This window comes from Hippocampus guttulatus, chromosome 5, assembly GCF_054856545.1.
Source record: "Hippocampus guttulatus isolate MCC_2025c chromosome 5, RoL_Hgut_1.0, whole genome shotgun sequence".
Lineage (NCBI taxonomy): Eukaryota > Metazoa > Chordata > Actinopteri > Syngnathiformes > Syngnathidae > Hippocampus > Hippocampus guttulatus.
In genome coordinates, this window is record NC_141265.1 from 1,699,105 (window position 1) to 1,720,089 (window position 20,985).

The window sequence follows — 20,985 nt, forward strand, 5'->3', positions numbered from 1 at the left end:
CGCTTGCACTAGTGCTAGTTCCGGGCCAGTGCCTCGGTTAGCACCAGTTCTTTCTTTTTCCATCACGGAAATTGGCTTGAGCTCTGGTGCTTGAAACTGGTGCTTAAACTGGCCCCAATTATTTATCGGGCCAGAATCTGGCATCAACTATGTCAGCGGGTGAGGGCCAGGGCTTATCATGATGATCGCAAATTTAGAGGAAGGACTCCACCCGAAGAGCCACGGCGGATGTGCCCGGCCGGCTAGCATGCGATCTGCAACTCGCGACCGAGACAGTAACTCAAATGACCCCATTTAAGTCAGTGCTAGAGCACTGAAGAGAGTGAGGCGCTAACTCTGGAGTGGGACATCCTGGTCGTCCAGGGGCCGGTGTCCTGGATTTTATTTTTTATGTCTCCTGGCCCAACACACCTAATTCAAGTGATCAAGTGCTGGCGTTGCCCATCTCTGCCCTAACCCTAACATTGTAACCTCTTACACGAACTCTTAGCTCCCTACCCCTAACTAATGAACACATACAAGAGTACGAGACTGTCACGGGCAAGGGGTTGGACCCAAGTGCGGTTTAGCAAATTATCGAAAATGCTCGAAATGGCTTTTAATATAAACCGTGACAGGCAGGTGCCAAGCTTCACAGTTCACTTGGATGTCCTGAGACACTTGAAGTCCCAGTACAAAGTAGTTCGGGTCACAGTTTGGATAGAAAGGCTTCGAAGATTAGGAATTGGTTTTTTGGACCAAGTGCCATGAAAAGCTCTGCCAGCTCCAGGAAGTGGAGGGGTGAAACTGACACTTTGTTGTCGTTTTAATCCATAATTGACAGAAAGCACGATAAGGAAACTCGGGCTTTATAAGTCTTGGCCACAGAGCTCCAAGCCTCCAAGGGGACAAGCAAACATGCTAAAGTACAAATCGCGGCTGAGGCGGTTCCAAAGCAGAACCGTAGCTGGGCGGGTTGTGACTGGCAGTGATGCGTGTAGCAAACTTGCTGGTCCCGATCCAATCCCCCAAGCATGAGACCCCCAACTCTACCAATCAGCAAACGCATCACATCAACCCCTTAACACAATACTTAGCAGCTAAGAATGTAAAGAGAACGAGATCTACTTTTTCAAGTCAACCAACCTTCCGCGATCGAACGTTACGGCACGCGCGCATGTTATATTGATCAACAGCCGAAGGTGAATGAAACATAAAATAAAGTAAACACATTAGTTTATGAGAAGGGAATCACAGCCTACCTGAGTGGGAGATCTGACGCGGAGGCATCGGACGAACTCTTGCAGCCAGTTCAATGCATGAACATCACTGTCGTAGCTCACGAACGGTTTAAAATCCTCCTGATGCTCCATAGTTCCATTTTTTTTGTCAGTGCCATCGGTGAATCGACGATGAAACGAACGGAAAGAGGGGAAAAAAGGTGAACGATATACAGTATCGCAACGGCTCTGATTAGCAGCTGCAATTGCTCACCGCGAACAACTTCCGGTGATGGACGTCACGCCCCACCGTAGGTAAAAGGTGACCTGCTTTTGATTTTTTTTTTTCAAAGACTTTTCTTCTGAAAGTGAAACGGATTGGATTCTTTAGGTACAGTGTACATTAACACAAAAAATATATATTATTAATATCACGCACACAAACACACAAGCCCCCCCCCCCCCATTTCCTACTCCCCCCCCCCACGCCGCGTCGATTTGCCCTAACCCAAATCCAAAAGCAACCCAAAATGTCTAACAAATTAAAGTGGGGAAATTCTAACTTAGTCCGGAACTGAAAATGATATCTTGACCTGAAAATGCTAAAAAAAGAATCCTAACTAGCAAACAATATTGAGGAGGAAACCCCAACCCAATCCAAACCCAAACCCCAAATCCGATCCTGAACTGACCGAGGTACAGAGAATGAGACGCTTACCCTACTTCAGACCGTTATAAGCTAAACTGAACCCAAACTAAGACACTACAGCAAGTGAGAAAAAAGCCAAAATCGGAATCCCTTAACACAGGCCAAAATCAAAACCGGGTAGGACACTTGCTGAAGTGAGACCCGATCCCTAAATCAAACCCGACGCAACGTCATAACCCAACCTACCCGTATACCAAATCTAACTGGCTAAAATGTGGTTTACATAATCCTAACAGGCTTGAAGAAAAAAATTCAGACCCTCAGCCAACCCCCTAAGCCAAAACTGAATGACCAAAGCATAACCTCTAACCCAATCTCAACGAGCTGATCCATTAAAGCGAGTTCATGCAGGTTTGTGGCAGAGTTGCAGTTTGAAAACCATGACAACAACACATTTGCTGTAAGTACGAAAGAAGCGAATGCGCCGTTAAGTGAACGAGCCTTTTCAGAGAGCGCAGATAAAATCAGCAAGGTAGGAACAAAGAAAAAAAAAAGAGTAAATAGAAAGTTTGGATGTGAGTGAAGTGTGTTGGGGAGAGGAGGGTGTGGGGGGGGGCAACAAAAGGTTTAAAGGCTTTTTGTAATCTGCCATTAATTTGGCCTGCGCCAAACCACAAGGGGATGCGGGGAAATCAATGTGGGCTGATTGCTACATTTACAGAACAGCACAAAACGCACAAGCTGCCCGTTTTCGTTCGCTCTGCTCTTGTCGCACCGCTTATTTCTCCAAGCCGGTGGTGAGTTGGGCCAATATTGGACAAATGCAGCGGTACACTTGCGCGCTCCGGCTCAATGTTGTTATTACTGTCGCTGCTGTGTGACTGATTGCACAATGTTGGATTGAGTGCCCGAGTTGCAGTGGGAAAACAAAAGCAGCAAATTCAAGTTTGAAGATGCGTACAGCACATTTGGACGCCCGGCAGCAAAAGTCGACACCATTTCCGATTGACACGGCTGGGAGAGCGATTGCGGGGAAACGGCTTCAATGATGCTCCATATTTACTCGACGAGTCTTCGTGCTGGATGTGTGCCTTCAAGGGGCGTGGCCTAGTGCGAGTGGCTGGACGTGAGCCGCGGCCTACAGCACTGTCTCCCCTTGCCGACGCGTGAGGCCATTACAGCATCCCTATTGCTCCGTTTTTCTAAATTAACTCGAGCTGTGGAATAACAAAATCCTACACTACAGGCATACAACTATGCATGTTTAAACAATTAAAACCAAAGTTAATGTCCCATCATTTGTCCCCTTTAATGACGAGATGTCATTAAAAAAAAAAAGGCAATCATTATGAAAACTTCAAAAGTTGCTTTGGTCTACCCGGAGGCTTTGGAGTCAAACGGGAGGGAGTGTGCGCAGCTTCCTACTTTGGATGGTTACGGCAGTAAACGGGAGGGAGGCGGCGAGAAGCGACGCGCCGCAAACCCTTTCACAGTTTTCATCAGGAATTCGCCTCGCGTGGGGGCGGCAGAGAAATTACACCCAAACGCACCCGTCACATTTGAATATATTCATCGTATTTTTGGGATGCGGACGCCTCACACGGTCGTCCACAACTTCCTCACTATAGCGCCCCCACCCACCACCCTTTCCAAACTCTCTGTCTCACACACACACACGCACACACGCGCACGTGTTCTGCATGCCGGTCATTAATTCCAAGCAGTGGCCAGCGAGCTTTAATGCACGCAGATGAGATTTAGAGGCCGGCTTCTCCCAACAAAGAGTCAAAAGGACAAAGCGTTGCCATTGTGAGCTCGGCCAGGCAATGAAAGCATTAAGATAACTGTTCAATATTTATGAAAGGGTGCTGCTCGGCGTCCGCACGCACGCGCACGCGCGCACGCACAGGAAGACGGCACACAAAGCAAACAGCTTCCAGTTGACTCATTCATTACATGAATTGATTTAGTTGAAGTCTCCCTGGTGGTCCTTCTGTGTTATTAAGCTTCTTTATGCCATTCTGTGTGTGTGTGTGTGTGTGTTTGTGCGTGTGCGTGAGAGAGAGAGAGAGCGAGTGAGCGAAAGCAGAGGAAGTAGTTTGTGAATGTCAGCTTAAGTCATATCAGCACGTGCACTTGCTCTGATGTCCGATGTTCTTTGAAGGGTTGAGTACAAAGGATAAAGCAAGGTGTCCAAGTTATTCGGTACACTTTGCCAAAATAACCGCAATAAAAACAGTCCATACGAAATTAGCGATTCAACGTGATTTTGGGGGCGTGTGTTGTGTTGACGTTAGCGCAGTATTTTATAGCAATACAGTGTAAAGTGAAAGTTATAATCCCACCCCAGACATCCCATGGTGTAGTTCCACGGTGAACCCCTAGATGGCGGCAAACGGTTTTGTTTGACACTAAATTCTAAACAAGTAGAAGATTGAAAATGGGAAGCATTTCAGATCAGCCTGTTTTTTGCTGAATATTATTGAATGTGAAATCCTCTTCAATCCTGCTTTTTAGACCAACAGAAAGCGACACCTGTAGGTTTGTTTTAATGAACATCTTTGGCATGTTTATTGATGGATATTGTCAGATGTTAAGTTTTTTTGTTTGGAAATAAATGTTGATTTTTTTACTGGAAACACAACGAGATATCAGATGGTGACGATCTCAAACCTCTGAGATCAGAAAAATCTTTTAACATCTACATGATGAAGGGCCATTTCTTTCATCTGCTGCCTCTGGTGGGTTACGGCAGCAAGTGGCCCTGACGCATGCGGACTGTAATGGACAGAAAAGTGACAATAAATCAGAAATGCTTTCTTCTGCTAGCTGATGTATTTCTGCCAAAAATGGTGGCCATAGGTCTTCATTTACTCTGCTTAACGCATGACATCCCATAATGCCTGGGAGTATTGGTCTACATTCTGTCTGCATGCGTTGCTGCGCCGTTTGTGTTTCCATAGTAGTCGTGTGAAGGGTTAAAATCACTGCAATTTTGATGCTAAGTTTTGCTCGCCTGTCAATAGTGTTGTGCTTTGAATGTTCAACATAAAACTCAGCTGAAAGAAACGTTGTGTTTTTGTTTTTCTCGGCAAAGCCAGAGATGGTTATTAACAAGAATGAAAATCCACAAAATTATCAGTGACATTGCTTCGATTTCTGCGTTTTTATGTAGTAGCTTTCAACTGTTTCAGACAGAGAGAGTACTTGCGTCAACCACCGCAATTGCGGTTGAAAACCACGCTGGTTTTTAGGACGTTTGAACTTTTCAGGTCCGAGGAAAACCAGAAAAATCCCTGGTAGCGAAAAATTACAGTACGATAACAAAATGGTGACCTGGCTTGTCCTCATCTCCTCCCTCCTCTTCCGTCACGCTGCCCCCCCCCTTTTCTTTTTTATTATTATTATTTTTGTGTTTTTACAGCCGCATCAGTTAAAGTGCCTTCTGACTCAATTCTTGCTTTGCCGGGGGTGCTGCGATTTACACCCCCATTCCAGGCGAGGCGCAGCGGGGTGGGGTGAAGCGGCGGCGGCGGGCGGAGCGGGGCTGTGATGGGATGCGGCTGGGGCCGAGATGAGCCATTACTTGTCATATTTACAATCCTGCAGACTATCTCCCCTCCTTCCAACCTCTGAAGGGGTCAAGGTTCAATTTCATTTGGAACCTGTTAAACTAGAGAGCATCCACTTGCTTCTCACGCTGCGCTTGGCGTTTCAAGCGCGGCGCGATCGGGCACGTACGTCTTCGGCAGCTGCCAGACGCCGTGGCGGGAGATTTACGAGCCCGCCGCTTGACAGGGGAGGGCGCGATCGTTCGATCTCCGCCGTCGTTTTTTACGTCAGGACGCTCGACCGACCCCTGTCTACCTTCAAGGAATTAAAAGGGGGGCAAAACACAAATGGGAAAATGAGAATCAGGAATGATGACTGGGAGAAGGAGTAAAGCTTTCAGGCATCCATCAAGCCAAGTGGTCGATAAATTGATGAGTAAATCAGACAGCAAACAGTAAGTCCGGGCTAAAGCTCCATTAGGGGAGCGCTATGTCATCATTACACTCCATAGTCCACAGGCCCGTGGCGAAAAATCGGTCATTTATTTCCAAGCGGGCCGCGAGCATGGGCTGTCAATCACCCGAGAACTGGGACACCGCTTTTGACTTATGTCCGCTGTGCCTAATGACGGATTTGCCGTCAAAGGAAGCGCATTAAAGGCAAGCGATGTCGTGGGAAAAAAATGATGCTCAATCAGGCTTGACTCAAGTATTTGAGCCATGTAAACACGTCCACCTGCCCAAACAACAAGTCGCCACGACGTCTGCGCGTTTTAAATAAACGACCACCATGATCACATTAAAAACGAGCTCGCTAAGATGGAAATTTGAAGCATTCTACACACCAAAATTGAAGCTTACTTGTCGTCATCAAGGACTGTTGCTAACATTTGTCCTCCACGCTTCAATAAGCTATAAACACGACATATCCACTCATTTAAGTAGTTGGACAAAGTAATGTTGTGGTTAATGTGGATAGCAAATCTACTGTACATTCCTTTTCTCTTTTTTCGTTTGATATTGTAGAAGAACCACAGCTCGATTTTCGCGCTGCTAGCTAGCGATGCCTTTAGCTAGCGATGCCTCTAACTTAACTTAACTTTCAGTCAAGTTATTATTATTATTATTAAGTTGCCCGGTAAGACCAGACAGAAAAATGATTGGACAAAACCTTCCTTTAAAGACAAGGGAAGAGGAACTTGGTTTGAAGTTTCGGTTGAGCAACAGACTACTTTGACTGGACAGCAGCAGGTTGAAATCTTAATGGACAACCTCTTGCACGGCCTTGGAAGGTAAAAAAAAAAAAAAAAAACGACAAAAAAAACTTTTTCTATATAAAATAAAATAACATACGTATAATAATTTCATATATATTGATATAAGGTAGATAAATATCTAATATACTATTTAATTACGCCACATTTCCCCCTTCCTGATCAAGTTAGGTGGATATATGGAAGAACATTTCAAACAAAAAAAAGAGAAATCTACCTTAAAGAGGCAGTAATGAAAATGATTCAGTATGGTATTAAATGTATGGCAGTAATTGAAAAGGAGTTTTAGGGAGCCAATCTAATAAGTGTAATCATTAAAGAATACATATTTTCCAGTAATGTGGTGCTCACGACCGTTTTGAGGCCACCAGAGAAGCCGAGGCCGGTCCTGTTTGTTTCGGCTTCCACAGCTTTTGACTGCCATCCAATACAATACGTACTGTAAGCCAAGGGGATTTTACATTGCATTGTGTGAGCGTGGTTTTTTTTTTTTGGCACTCCAGGCTTGTCATCCAATATAAAAGCGGACACCTTCTCGCACGGACATATTGATCATTGCATTAAACGGGATTTAGAGTTTAAGAGAATGGGAATGTGCTGAGTTTCTGTGCGGTGGCTAATGGACTGTATGACTTATATAGACATGCAGGCGCGTACAGTGTATAGAGTGCCTATGTATATAAAGGGAAGCGACAGCTGGAGCTCTTCGAAGCTGCTCGATGCTTCCTGAGGGACTGCTTAGCCCGGTGATAATGTGCCTTTTTACATTTTGCATAAAAGGTGTACAGTGTAATTTATGAGCGTAAACCCTCATACAGGTTCCCGTAACGCACGACTGCTGATGTCACATATGCGCAAGGAGATAGCAGCAATGGCCAATTAGGTGGCCCGGGAAGGACTTGTCATCTTGTTTACTTTTATTTAATGAATGACTTAAGCGAGGCCAGTCATGGCGGCGGACGCGTTGGACTTTTGCGGCCGGCTGCCATCCTTCTGCCGCAGATATTGTTAGTTTACCTTGTCTTTTGCATTTCGCCCGTCGCCATCTGTTTTTGTTTTCTCTCTGATTGGCCTCCATCTCCCATTCGGCCGCGCCGGTGTCTGTTTGCAGTGAAGGTGACCCGAGAAGAGCATCTATTGGGAAAGACAGCGAGAGAGGGGCCGCCTGACAGTAAATGACACTCAAACTACATTCTCGGGGGCGGAGAAGACATTCGTGACTCTGCGGTTTTAGTTTTGGTCAGTGTGTTTCGTGAGCTAGAAAAAGTGACAATGGTGAGCAGCGCTGGCCGATGATGTCATCAAATATCTGAAAACCTGTGAGGTGAGTGATGCGAATGTCATTTTGTGAGGCGAAGTAAGTGTGGTAACCAGGTAGAAATAGATTCCCGTTTTACTGCGTTGAACGCAGTTAGTGAATTCTTTCATCAGCCAGTCAGTCACTTAGTTGGTTAATCATTCAGTCAATCGGCCAATGGATGGTGGAACTGTCAATAAGATGGTCCGTCTGGTTGGTAAAGTCGTTGCTTGTGTAGTTGCTCGGTGATTCGATCATTAATTCTGTTCTTTAGGTAGTCGATCCACAACCCAGTCACTAAGTCGGTCAGTTAGTTGGGCAGTTAGCCGATTAGTCAGCTCGTTTGTGAGTTAGGTGGTTGGATAGTCACTCACTCACTTCGTTGGTTAGTTAGTCAGTTTGTTAGTCCAGCACACCTCAATCAATAGATAAGTTAGATACATGTTAAATGATGACTGAATTGCTTAGTTAGGTAATTTCTCAGTCAGTTGGTTGGTCAGTTGTTGGTTAGCTTGTTGGTTGACCACTCAGTTAGTAAGCTGCTCAGTCAGTCTGTAAGTTTGATGGTCGTCCACTTTGTCAGCTAGTTTGTTAGGTAGGTGCTTGATTGGTCAGTTGCTCGGTTAGTTAATTAGTTAGTTTGTTCGTTAGTTTGTTAGCTTGTTAGCTTGTTAGCTAGTTAGTTCCTCGGTAGTGGTCATCATTTCGTCAGTTTTCTGTCACTTGGTCTGCTGATCAGTCAACTCCTGGTTATCAGATAGTCTGCTGCTTAAGTAGTTTGTGACCACGTCACTTAGGTCAGTCAATCTGTTCGTCAGTGGCTCAGTCTGTCAGTTAGTTAGTCAGTTAGTTGGTCATGCATTTAGGCGGCTGGTCAATAATTCTCTTAGTTAGTTAGTTTGGAATCGTTTTTTTCCATGTTAGCCAGTAGCTAAGTTCAGTTCTGTTCACGCGCAGGATTTTGCAAGAAACAACTTCAGTTCTATGGAACTGTTAAGTAGCCAGAGCGATCCATAGACAGTCAATCTAACCGTCCATGCATCCATACGATGGTACACATTTCTTGCAGAGAGGTGTTTAATAACTTGACACGCCGGCAGCGACACAAATAAACCGATCCGCGGAACACATGCATGTTTCCGGTTGTTGTTGTTTTCCGGCGGCTCGGGAGAGCGTGAGCTTTAAGTGGGTCGAACGCGAAACCCGATATTCCTTTTCAAACAGCCCCGAGGGATGCTATCTGTGCTCCATTGATACTGGCTGTCTGTCTTTCGCTGAGGGGAATGGAAATAATCCCGTTGTTGTCTGGGAGCTCACCTGCGACAGCGGAATTCACCAGCTCCAAAACGTTTTTCTTTTGAATTCATGATTACGCGCCTCAGACGATATTTTACGTCAAAAATGTTGCACCCGCTATTCGGTATGCCTGCACAATTTGGCCCGTCTCCTGATCATCGCGCGGGCCTCTCCGCTTGATCGCAAACCGCCCTGTCGTTTTGCATTCCGCCATCTGTCATTGGTCCGAACTTTTACAGGAGCAGGAAACAACAGACCGAGAAGACTTTTAATTGGCCTACAGAGAATAATGGACTCGTTGAAAGCAACCAAAAATAAATAAAAAATCAGAAAGCGGGGTTGGGGGGTGGGGACAGCAGGTGTTAACGCTGGCTCGCAAGCTCTGAAGATGAGTGCGACTCCCCCCGGGCATCCCCTGGGGGTCTGGAGAGGGCGCCAGTGGGTCGGTTGAAAATATGCCAAATGATGTTGTTTAATCTCGTCGTGTTTTTCTCCACCGAGAAGCTCATCATTTGGAACGTTCCCAATAAGACTACACACCTTGATGCGAAGGAGAAATGAAAATGTTCTTATTGATAGTGATGACTTTGAAATTTGGATGCCTACATTTCTTTTAAGAATTAAACCAGAAGATCAAAATGTTTAAACTCACGGTCCAAAATCTATGTGCGTTTCTTTTGTACTGTGGCTGGTGTTGTGTGTGTGGCCCGAGTGGTCTGTTAGCCTGGTATATCGAGGATTTTGTGATTAAAGAAGGCTCCCTGATTTTGATCAAGCCAAAGTCACATCTGGCCTGACAAGACTCTCAGATGGGTATATCGAGGAGTTTGGGGATATTTGGATTAAGCCACTCAGATTTGGTTCTTGTGAGACTCGTGTCGTGTATTTGGCATCACAGGACTCTCAGCCTGGCGTATCGAGGAATTTTGGGTGATGAAAGCGCTCTGATTTGGATCTTCTTTGACTGTTGTTCATGTGGCTTGACTGAACTGTGAGCCCGCTATGTTAAACAGTTTTAGTTAATTAAAACGCTCTGATTTGGTTCAAGCCTGTGGTGCATTTGGTTTGACAAGACTCTGGGGATGGGATCTTAAGGAGGTTTGGGTTATTTGCGTGATTGTTGGTAAGTATTTGGTTTGATCGACAACTCACCCTGGTTTATCGAGGAGTTTTTGATGATGAAGAAAACACTTCAAATTGGATCTTGGATCTTACCCTGGATATACCGAGGCGTTTTCTTTTCTTCAGTAAACAAAGGACTCTGATTCTATCTTGTGAAATGAATGAATTTGAGTCTGTGAAACTGTTAACTGCTAAATTAGCATTTTGACACTAGCTCGCGAGCCACACGCTGGCTGTACAGCGTTTTCCCTTGTAGCTGTCGGTTATGAATATTTACTGTACTACATTATTACACGGCGAGACATAAAAACAGAGTGGCGCGGGTGAAACGTGTTCGCCACTGGTTGTGCGGCATAGCATTAGCGTCGGTAAAGAAAAGATACCTTGAAAAAAAATCGGTGCTGTGTTTCATGTTGGGTGAAGTGTGACTTGGCAGGGGTGCAAACGACGAGGCAGACAAGTGAAGCCGAGCCAGCTGCCACGCTGACATGTGGACCTGGTTTAAAAAATAAAAAATAAAAGCTAAGATAAACATCAGCGCCATCAAACGGCAAACAAGGCGCAGGAGGTGCCATTACGGAAACACGGTTTCAAGTGAGTGCAAATAATAGATAACAACACAGAATGAACAACAAAGACTGACTTCAGTTGACATTATCTGGCCAAATAAAAGCCATCAGCTGGATGAACTCAACAAATTGGATTTTCAGGGCATCCATGCTCAGTTGGTAGCAGTACCCAGACTGCCCTGTGAGAGGCAGTGCAGTGACAAAGACCACGCGAAGAAAAAATAATATACTGTACAGTATATGTATTTTATGTATGTTTCATTTTCCATGTGAAACCGTTTTTTTCTTCCACATCATACGATATTAAACTTATTAAAAAATAAATAAATTGTTTTTCTGAAATGGAATCTTTTTGGCATGTCAAATTACTTTTCCCATGTGAAATTGTGATTGTTCGCCAAAAATGATACTTTTCCACATAAGGTACATATTTTATTTTCACGCAAAAGTAATCACGATAAATTTTGTCACAAATTCAGACCAATCACGTCCATATTCTTTTTACATTTTCACCTCACGTTTTGCTTTTTATGCATAGACAATTTTCACGTCACACAAAACCACATTACGATTATATAAATTTAAGCGAAACTACAACAAAAAGTGAGCGCTGTTCCCAAAAAAAGGAATAAAATGTCAACATTGATGGCCAAGTGTTTTTTGTAATACCGCGGTTGCTAAATTCTTAGCGCCACAAAACGAAGACTTCACATTCGGCCGCGGATTTTTGTCAGGCTCGAATTTGACTCGTGATTCGCGCTAACCAGCGACGACAACGAGAAGCCTTTCCAACCTCTTGGGCGGTAAATCCTTAATGCCTTTGCTGAACCACTCAGGGAATGCAGGAAAAGGCTCATTCTTTCTACAATTTCTCACTCCGTCGCCCCTGCGCTTCTGGCAGTCCGTCAGCAACTCGCCGGCGTATCGGTCACATGCCGACGCCCGAGTAATCCCGCCATCGCCCGGGCTGTTAAGGGGCTAATTACAGACTATATTGGCCGTCACGGGCTCCTAATCCTGCCGTGCCGTTGGCGTTGGCCCATTACGGACCTCCGGGGATTATGCTAACAATCGCCCCGGCTCTTTGATGCTGTTTGGGGGATTAGCATTAGCGTGCGTGGCCGGCGTCCCTGAGGCGACTCGTACGTTTTTACAAGAAAAGGTTGTGACACCGGAATTAAGCCGGATGTTAGGCCGATGGATCGGTCGCCCGGTGCGCTCGTCGCTCGCTGCCTTTAACGCGGATCAGGACACGTCAGCAAAAGTTAACAAAGTAGCTTTCTGCTTGGAGAGAATTACAAGCAGAATTGGTTCATCCCGATCAAGTTGATGGTCCGAGCTTACGGTTTTGGATGCCAATAAATTCCAAAATTTGTAATTTGTCCACATCAATTGAAAACACCCCAAATGTTGTTTGACAAAAATGTTTTTTTTTTCCTTTCAACATTCTTGGCCAAATAAAGGTCTTTCTTATTCTGAAAACAGTTCAACCTTTTTTTTTTTGTTGACAGTCCTCATTTCAGATGGGAAGAGTTCAAATTTAACACAACCCCCCCACATGAAAACCTGTTTCTATGCAATGAAAACTGTTTTTCACTGCATTTTTTTCTTGACACATTTTCCCGCATAAAAAGTATCAACTTTTTCAAATGGAAATAGCTTGTCTCACATCGTTCCCCACGTCCCCCCACCCTCTACAGCGATGACAAAAAAGCTTCGCTCAACATGATTTCAAGTTGCAGCCAAGTTGTAAGTTGCCTTTTAAAAGCCTATCCTCCCTCCAGCTGCCATTTTGTGCACAATGGAAAAGTGCTTAAGGAAAGCAACCATTTTGTTTGCCATGAAAACCCATCTTCCACAACCATTGCCTTTTCTTAGACAGTAACAAGTGTGATGTGTGACAATAGAAGCCCCCCGCCCCCCAAAAAAAAATCACTCAATGCACCAGCACTGAAGAGAAGGCGGACAGTGAAGAAATCTTGGAAGTAGCAAAACTAAAGCGAGGAAGGCGAATTAGGTACGGAGAGGAAATGTGAGAGATCTTTGGGTAGCCAAGCAGCGGGGCAAAATGTGCAAAGAGGAAGAGGAGGAGGAGGAGGAGGTGACTACAGGCTCTCTGGTGTCCTCCATCTTTGATCTAAATGTACTTTGGCATCTGCGCTCACACGCAATTAGAGTCCTCGCTAGGCCAGCATGCGCACATGAAATGGCCGCTTAATGACTTCCTCGGCAACGGCGGCCTTCCATCTGGAGTGTCTTGTTAACTCTCCTCCTCCTCCTCCTGCTCATCCTCGTCTATTACGCCACCTCTTCACCGTAACGTGAGGTGCCCGCTTTCTTGTGTCGCGTCTGTGCGTGCTTTACGGGCTTGGCCGGCCGGCTCACTTTTTGGCAAGCGAACGGGTGGCACATCAAAGTCTTTGTCAGCGTATTTTTTTTACCACAATGACAAAAAAAAATAAAAAATAAAAAAAGCGACGGCAGCAGAAAAGTTTCCAAACTCAATTTTGAGGAGTTGTTTTGTGGGAGGGTGTACTGAAGTTCTTTGTGTACAGCCGTAGCGTGAATGGACCGATATATTGCTAAATGCTATGTGGGTTGCCGGCTCAACATTTGTCAACAAGTCAGTACACATCTGGATAGATGTGCCACCTTCTTCACTCTTAATTCTCCCTTTTTTAGCTCAGTGCTCATAGACTGCAATGGTCTTGTCAGACGTTGTTCAGAGGAGCAACTACACAATGTAGCTTGTCGCTAGCTAGCTTGTGCGGCGCAAGTAGCTACATGAGCCTTGACCTTCGGCGCGTGTGCGTCCAGTCAAGCGAAATATATTGGGGTCCGCGGTTGGTTCTCAGTTTAGCTCCTCAATGTGTTTTGATGAGGCGCCAAATGCTAATTTTTTGGTGATAACGTGTGTAAATGATCACAGATTTGTGTGCACCTGCGTGTGTGACGAGTCAGACATGGCCTCTTCATGGACGTTCTTCATTCCACCGACAGCGGGGGCGGGGGGGGCTGTGACTAGATGGAGGTCCACGTGCCAGCTTCTGCAAAACCTGCGTGTGTGTGACATGCGTGTTAAGTGTGATGGATGGATGTTTCTTCGCACGCACACGCTATCAAAACATTGACACTAACACACTTTTTTCGCCACGTAGTTGGACTACGCATGCACCGTTTTAGCGGGCTGGCCTTTATGTTGGACTGTGACAACACACGTGCATGCACACACACACACAATTACACTGTCAGTTGTACTTTACCGTGCTATTTGTCTCCAGTTTATGGATGCTCACAAGTGAGGAATGACACAAGCGTGCTCATTCAACAGATCTTCCCATGGAAAGCATTTTTTCCATTTTCTGGTTGAAAAGTTGCCGGTCTATATGTTTGAATGGGAAGCTATTTTTGCCGAGGAATGTCCGTCTATTGTTTTCTTTGGTAAAGAACACTGTATAGCATTTCACATCATAAATGCACATGTACAAAACAATAACAATAACAAAAATGATACATGAATTCACAACAACACTAATAGAAGAGGTTTGGAGAAATTAAGAGTGTACTGTAACCCGTTACGTCGACATACTACTATCTGTAATTCCACTGGATAACCTTAACAGCAATATCCGCCCGTTTTTACCCAACTCAAGGGGGCGGCCATTTTGCCACCTGCTGTCGACTGGAATGACATCATAATTGCTCAGGGCTCAGGTAACGACCGATCACGGCGAGGCTTGCGTTTGTCACATGACCAAACTCAGAAAACGTGTTGTTGTTGTTTTTTTTTTCTTTCCACCTACAAGACCTGCTAACTTCTCCACGAACACTCAAAACTGCATTTTCCTTTGCGATATTTGCGTGTCGTTTTAAAGGTGGAGTTCGCGACGTGAGCGCGGGAAAAGGGAACACAACCCGCCGATGTAAAGGCGGAGGGCCCGTCCGCTCGCGTCTTTTCATCAGCGCGGCGAGCGTGGGCGACCACGACGATGACGCCGCCGACGCCGTCGGCGTCTGATATTGCCACTCACTGCCTTTATGAAGACACTCGTGAGTTTATTTATTCATTAGCACGCTCATATTTTATTCATCTACTCTCGCCTTTTTTTTTTAAAACTTTTATTTACGCCAAAGCTTTCCAGTCGACTCTGTCAGTGACGGAGTTTGATCAATTCGCGCAGATGCTGCGTGCGTATGTGTCTGCCTGTGAGATAGTCGAGGAGATCAAATAAAATGAGGAATGGGTAGGAATGGAAGCTAAGTTCCTCCTCGTTATGGACACGGCGGCAGCAAAGTCGTTTCCAAAGCAAGTCTTTCTGGCCACAGCGCCAGTTGGCAACGCTCTCCGGTTAACATCGATGCATATCCGTGACTTTCTGCTTTTCTTGGCTTTCGTGATGTCACATGACAACGCGAGGGGGCTTCGTCTGGCGGCAGGAAACGACAAGTGTGGCGAAGGCTCGATTGTTAGCAGCCGAAACTGTCAGCAAGGTAAGAGATTTTCACTTCTTGTTACACAAAAATACATATTTGAACACAAGAAATCTCAAAAATTCCTATGCGGGCAATACTTCCATTTTTGAGCGTGGGTGCCACCAAATCGTTGGAGCCCATAATTCATGAGTACAGAGAAAAAAAACTACTTTTGAATAAAGCCATTTCGGGGGGATATTTTGGGGGCTGGTCTGAAGAAATGACATGTATGTAAGGCTGGTAAAGTGGTATCTGTGTCATAGTATCGGACTCCTTTGTTTTCCTCTATCAATTAACACGAGTTTTCGGGTTTCGTTTTCAATGTCTTGATTTTGGTTTTCCAATTATGAAAAAAACCAAAGGTAATATTAAAACCAGTGAAAACAAAACTAAAATGAACAAGCAAAATAACAAGAAACCAGAATGAAAAGTCCAAAACTATTAGAAGCTTGCGGTGCCTCGCTGCTTAGTCGACCCCAAAATACATCCTGTACATGTTACATGCACGCGGATGTTCACGTGGATGAAACAACAACCGCGTGAACTTGGGCGACCCGTTTCCACTTGATTACATTTGCACTTTTTCCTCCATTTTCACTCTTTTAGGATGCACTAAATGAAATGAGTAATGACTCCGCCAATAAAACATGAGCATTGATTGGATAAAGCGCGCATGCACACACACACACACACACGCACACACACACACACACACACACACTCGGATCAATGACGTGCAAGCTAATGGGTTGTCATGACCCGTTCATCGAAGCGAGAGCGCGAGGGCCTTGATGTGCACGCAAAGCCTCGAGGGATCAAACCCACGAGCAAACGCCCAAGTGCGCATCAGTCAACTCTCGGCATTCCCGCTTCCCAATTTCCGAGGAGGCTTCAAAATGGTGGCCAAAAACCAAGATGGCCAACTTCCTCGGGCCCTGAGCTCATGCGTGCCATCTTCCCAAACAGAGCTCGAACATTTTGTGTCAATCAACGAAACTGGTGTCAGGGAGTATATTGATTTCCTTTTTTTTTTTTTTTTTTTTTTTGTTGTTGTTACTTAAAATTGAGACGTAACTGAGTCAATTTCAAAATGGATGACTTCATGTTCAGTTCAAGGCGTGGGTCTAATTTTCCAGGGGGAGCTACGGAGTCAATTTTGGAGGTGGCATGTTCAGGACCCGCAAAACACCCAAGAGCAAAGTAAGAGTTTTCAGGTTTCGTGGCGTACACAAATCCGGGTTTTATTGGTCAGCAAATTAAGATCCCTTGTTACGAGGCAGATTTCATGGGTCTCCAACGTATTTGCCCATGTGGCCACTAGGAGCGTTGACTATTTCAGTTTTGGCATCCAATCTGCTCGAATGACAAACTCGGGGCTGAGGAAGCAGTGCCCCCGACAGGAACATCAAGTCAAAAATATGAATCACGACAATGTAAGAAATATGAATGACATATCACAAATAGGCGCCACTATTAAAATGCTTCCCAGTGGCCTTTTTCTTGTCATTTCCTTTACGGAAAGCTTTCCCCCCCCCTCCCCTTCGATCTGCTCCCCACAAGGCCGCGATTAAATTTAGTAGCCGTCAACAATCCGGATGATGTCGGTGTGAATAATGCAGTGTCATAATTGAGCTGTCATTGTGTTTAAAAAGCCCCAAAATGCTGCTTCTGCCCTTTTGGGAGATTGCCCTTCTCCAGATAATTACCTCCACCAAGGAGCTTACGTTTTTGTCACCTTGGCTTTGCGTTTCCAACTTCCTGTTTTCTTGCCAGCATTCATATCCCGGTGAATATTGATGTGCTTCAAGGGGTGCCCAACACGATGCTCCCCAAATCACCCAGTTCTGCCTGGAGATTGTGTGTTCCCTGAAAAAAACAAAAACAAAAAAAAAACATCTGCAACTTTTTGCTCACTTTTCTTCCTCCTCTCCATCCTTTCCAAGTTGTGCAACTGATGATTTTGACCTTTTCCTCACCATGTTTACAAAAGGTGTCACTGAGATTCATTCGGATTCAGATTCGTTCATTCCCTGAGGAGCACCACAAGGGGGCGCAAAATATCTCACCCAAGCACCAACGATTGACGTGTGGAATGCCAAGACGAGATAGAAAATGATGTCATGTTGCAATATTTTGCCGCCCGAATTTGTGTGCGTTTTTTTTTTTTAAATTGGCGACTTAAAATAGTCAATGACAAACCTTCTATTAAAAATGAGGCATTGGTCATTGAGATTTTTTTTCTTAAAATGCTGCCATTTATCCAATCCCACCCACTGCTGTCGACTGAAATGGACACCAATGTGCCCTCGGGCTCGCATTGCAAACGTCACGAATCGAAACCCAAAAATGCAATGCGGCTCCGAGGCCACTTTCATGTCCGTTTCAGTCACCAGGAGGGGGCGGTAAGAAGACAAAATGGCCTGGCACCCTGAGATGAATGAAACTGGATGGATTCATCTGCTTGGCTGTTATTCTTATCTGGTTAGTTCTTTTTCTTACTGGCCCGCCCAACTTGGAATATTTTAGGTGGAGCACGGTTGTTTTCCCAACTCTGAGAGTGCTTGATGCCCTGCTAATTGCATTTTTATTCCCCTGACCGCGAGTGAAATCAGGCGCCACTTCACCGGCATTCGCAAAGGACCAGTGTCAAAGGACGCGCACTGCTCCACCAGCACCTCCGCGAAAATTAGGGACGGCTCGAGAGACATACAAAAAACAATTTTTTAAATAAATCTTGAGCGCTCCTTTCTTTCTTTTCATTAGCCACGCTCGCCTCCGCCGCGCGCGTCTTTCTTCCGCCCACGTTTGTTACATCTCGCCGAGCAGGTGTGGAAGCAATGAATAGAAAAAGTCAAGATGAAGAAACTCGCCGACATCCGGTAGCGGACCATAAAACGCCTCTCAGCGCTTTTTTTCCCCCCGTCCTGATCCAATTTAGCTTTCCGACTCCCTCCCCCGCCCCTCCAATTTTTTTTTCTTTCTTTCTCCACCCCCACCCCACCTTACCTCCATCTTCCCCTCACCTGCTATCTTGGGCTAGCAACATGAAAGGCTAAGCTGCGCGCGCGCGCCCATCGCCAGGGGAGACGCGGGGCAGAGAGTTAATTAAGTTGCGATCTAGCGCTCACTCTCAGCGCAAATTGGAACTCTTAATAAGAGTACAGCAATATATTAGGGCAGCAGTTATCAAACCGGGGTTCCCGAAGCCCCCTGGGGGCCGTAAAAATAATTTGCGATATACTGAAACCCTGTAGTGTAATTGACGCCCACCCAAGAAGGTTTGGAGTGAATTTTTTTTTTCTGTTAGACAAGGCTGTGGCCTGACAAAGTGAAGCTCCGCCCCTCACTTATCAGAGTTTCTTGGCCACAAGATGGCCACAAAGAGATACTTTTTTATATTAGACATGCCTTTGATTTGAGGGACTGGTAAAATATCATTTTGTCAAGAAAAATAGGAAAGTCTTGTTCAAAACGTAAATTATAATACAAGAGAAATAAAGAAATTAACGTTCGTTTGAAGCAAAATTAAGGTGTGTGTGGCACGTGTGCCTTTAGAGGTGTGGCCTAGTGAATGATGTCAGGAGATGGAGTCAGTCGGAAAGGTGGGTTCACTGGAAGCGTTGCACTTTTTCTTGATTAGGAAAGGTGATGGTTCAATTCAACCAAATTCCACAAGTTGGCGCCAATGTACTACATTTATTGCTTTGGCTTGAGAACAACGAATCCGCAAATTGCAAAAATGGTTTGGGAATAAATTCGCTCTATGGTTCGCAAATGCTTTGGGTTTGTTGTATTGAATCCTGACAAAAGTACTTTTTTTTTTTTGTCACGTCAGGATTCCAACGATTATTTTTTCTTGACAGTTATGCGACTGTGTCGTGACATTTGAACTTGGCATTTGTCATCGTAATATAATTTTTTTTTCCTCGGTTACAAAAAAATTCTTCGGGTATAAGCGCATGTAGTCAACTTTAATTGCCGTTATGATTTTTTATTGAGAAAAAAAACGGAACTTTTTTTTTTCCGCAGCGGATGCCTGCATGCTAACGGGATGGCACCCATGCATGGAACTATTTGCGCATTTTTGTCGAGAGAGAGAGAGAGAGACCATCTTTTTTTCCAAATGCTGGTGTTTGCTAATCGCGCCCAAGCGTAATCCCAACCTGTAAATGGGACTTATTTAAATGCCGTTATGGTTATGAGCCATGATGTGAAAAATGTCCCCGTACCCTGAAAGTTAGCGGACCCCTCGTATTATGAGGCGCTTACATTCAATAATCCTCTTGTTGGTGATGGACTCGGAAAGAAAAAAGTCTTTTTAAAAAAAAACGATATATTGCAGCGGTAGCGCCTCGGCAAGGTGTCAGGTGTAATTTCACGCGTTAGAAGCCGGAGCCCACCTCGCTCCGTTTGCCGTCCCTCTGGCCATTTTCCTCCACGCGCCGCCCAAACCCTTTGAAGCCAACTTTTTCTTATTAGCTTGGCACAAAAGGGGAGGCGAGGGACGCGCTTTGGCGAACGCTCGCCGCCTCGCTTGTACCTCCCCCAGGGAGGGGGTGGCCAAGGCGGAGGCTCAAACGGAAATCGTCAGATGCTTTTCTGCCCCGACCTCTCTTAGCTTTTCGCTGATGACAGGACGCCGCGCTCCGTTCCTCGCCGACTGTTTACATCTTGACGTCTCAAGCCCCCCCCCCCCCCCACACCTTCTTTTTTCTTGCAGTTTGAGACCCGGGAAGTGTTTGCCCTTTGAAGTGAAATTGGACACTGGCAGGGGGCTTGGCGGTGGGGTGGCTATGAGCGGCAGGAACGAAGGGAAAGAGCAGCGGTGGCAGCAAACAGCTGTCGGACAAGACTTTGCCTCGAGAAAGGAGTTTGCTTCGGCCGCTTTCACAACGTTCCATTGCCATCGTCCATAGGCTGCATCCGCCGCCCCCTGCAATTTCAGTTTGCAGGTAGTTTTGACTGGCAGCCATTTTCAAACATTTTGACACATCTCTTAATTGCAATCCTGGATGATCGATGATTGAGATGTGCGGTTTCTTTCGCTTTTTTGAATTGATGGATATTTTACATCTATTTTAGATTGCCGGTCAGGCCCTAATACTACGACTACTACTACTGTTAATAATAATGCATGAAATCCAGCCATCCATGTTCAAGTGTCGTGGGGGGGTTGGGGGGGGGGCCTGTCGCAGCCATCTTCGGGCAGTGGGCAGGGGACACCTGAAGCGGTTGCCAGCCAATCGCAGGGCACACAGGGACCAACGACCATCCGCGCTCACAAACACACCCGGGGACAATTTGGAGTGTTCACTTAGCCTGCCATGCCTGTTTTTGGAATGTGGGAGGAAAGCAAAGTACCCGGAGAAAACCTATGCAGGCAAGGGGAGAACATTATTTTTGTTATTTTGACTTCAAAATGGCGCCGCGAGAGTGGCTGCCTTTCCAGCAGCTCCTATATTTTGTTGTTCTACTTCTTCCTTTCATAACTTTGCTGCTGTGAATTGGCAATTTCTCCATTGCGAGACTAATAAAGGTTTTCTTATCTTATCTTA

At 45.4% G+C, this 20,985-nt stretch overlaps 1 long non-coding RNA gene across 1 annotated transcript in view; it reads right to left on the bottom strand.

The window, feature by feature from the left end:
* Nucleotides 1–1,607, bottom strand: part of LOC147204606 (uncharacterized) — a 43,281-nt gene extending 41,674 nt beyond the window's left edge. Inside the window, exon 1 of the long non-coding RNA XR_015100991.1 lies at nucleotides 1,242–1,607. This is a non-coding gene — a long non-coding RNA (uncharacterized LOC147204606). The remainder of the gene's footprint in view (nucleotides 1–1,241) is intronic.
* Nucleotides 1,608–20,985: the final 19,378 nt, after the last annotated feature.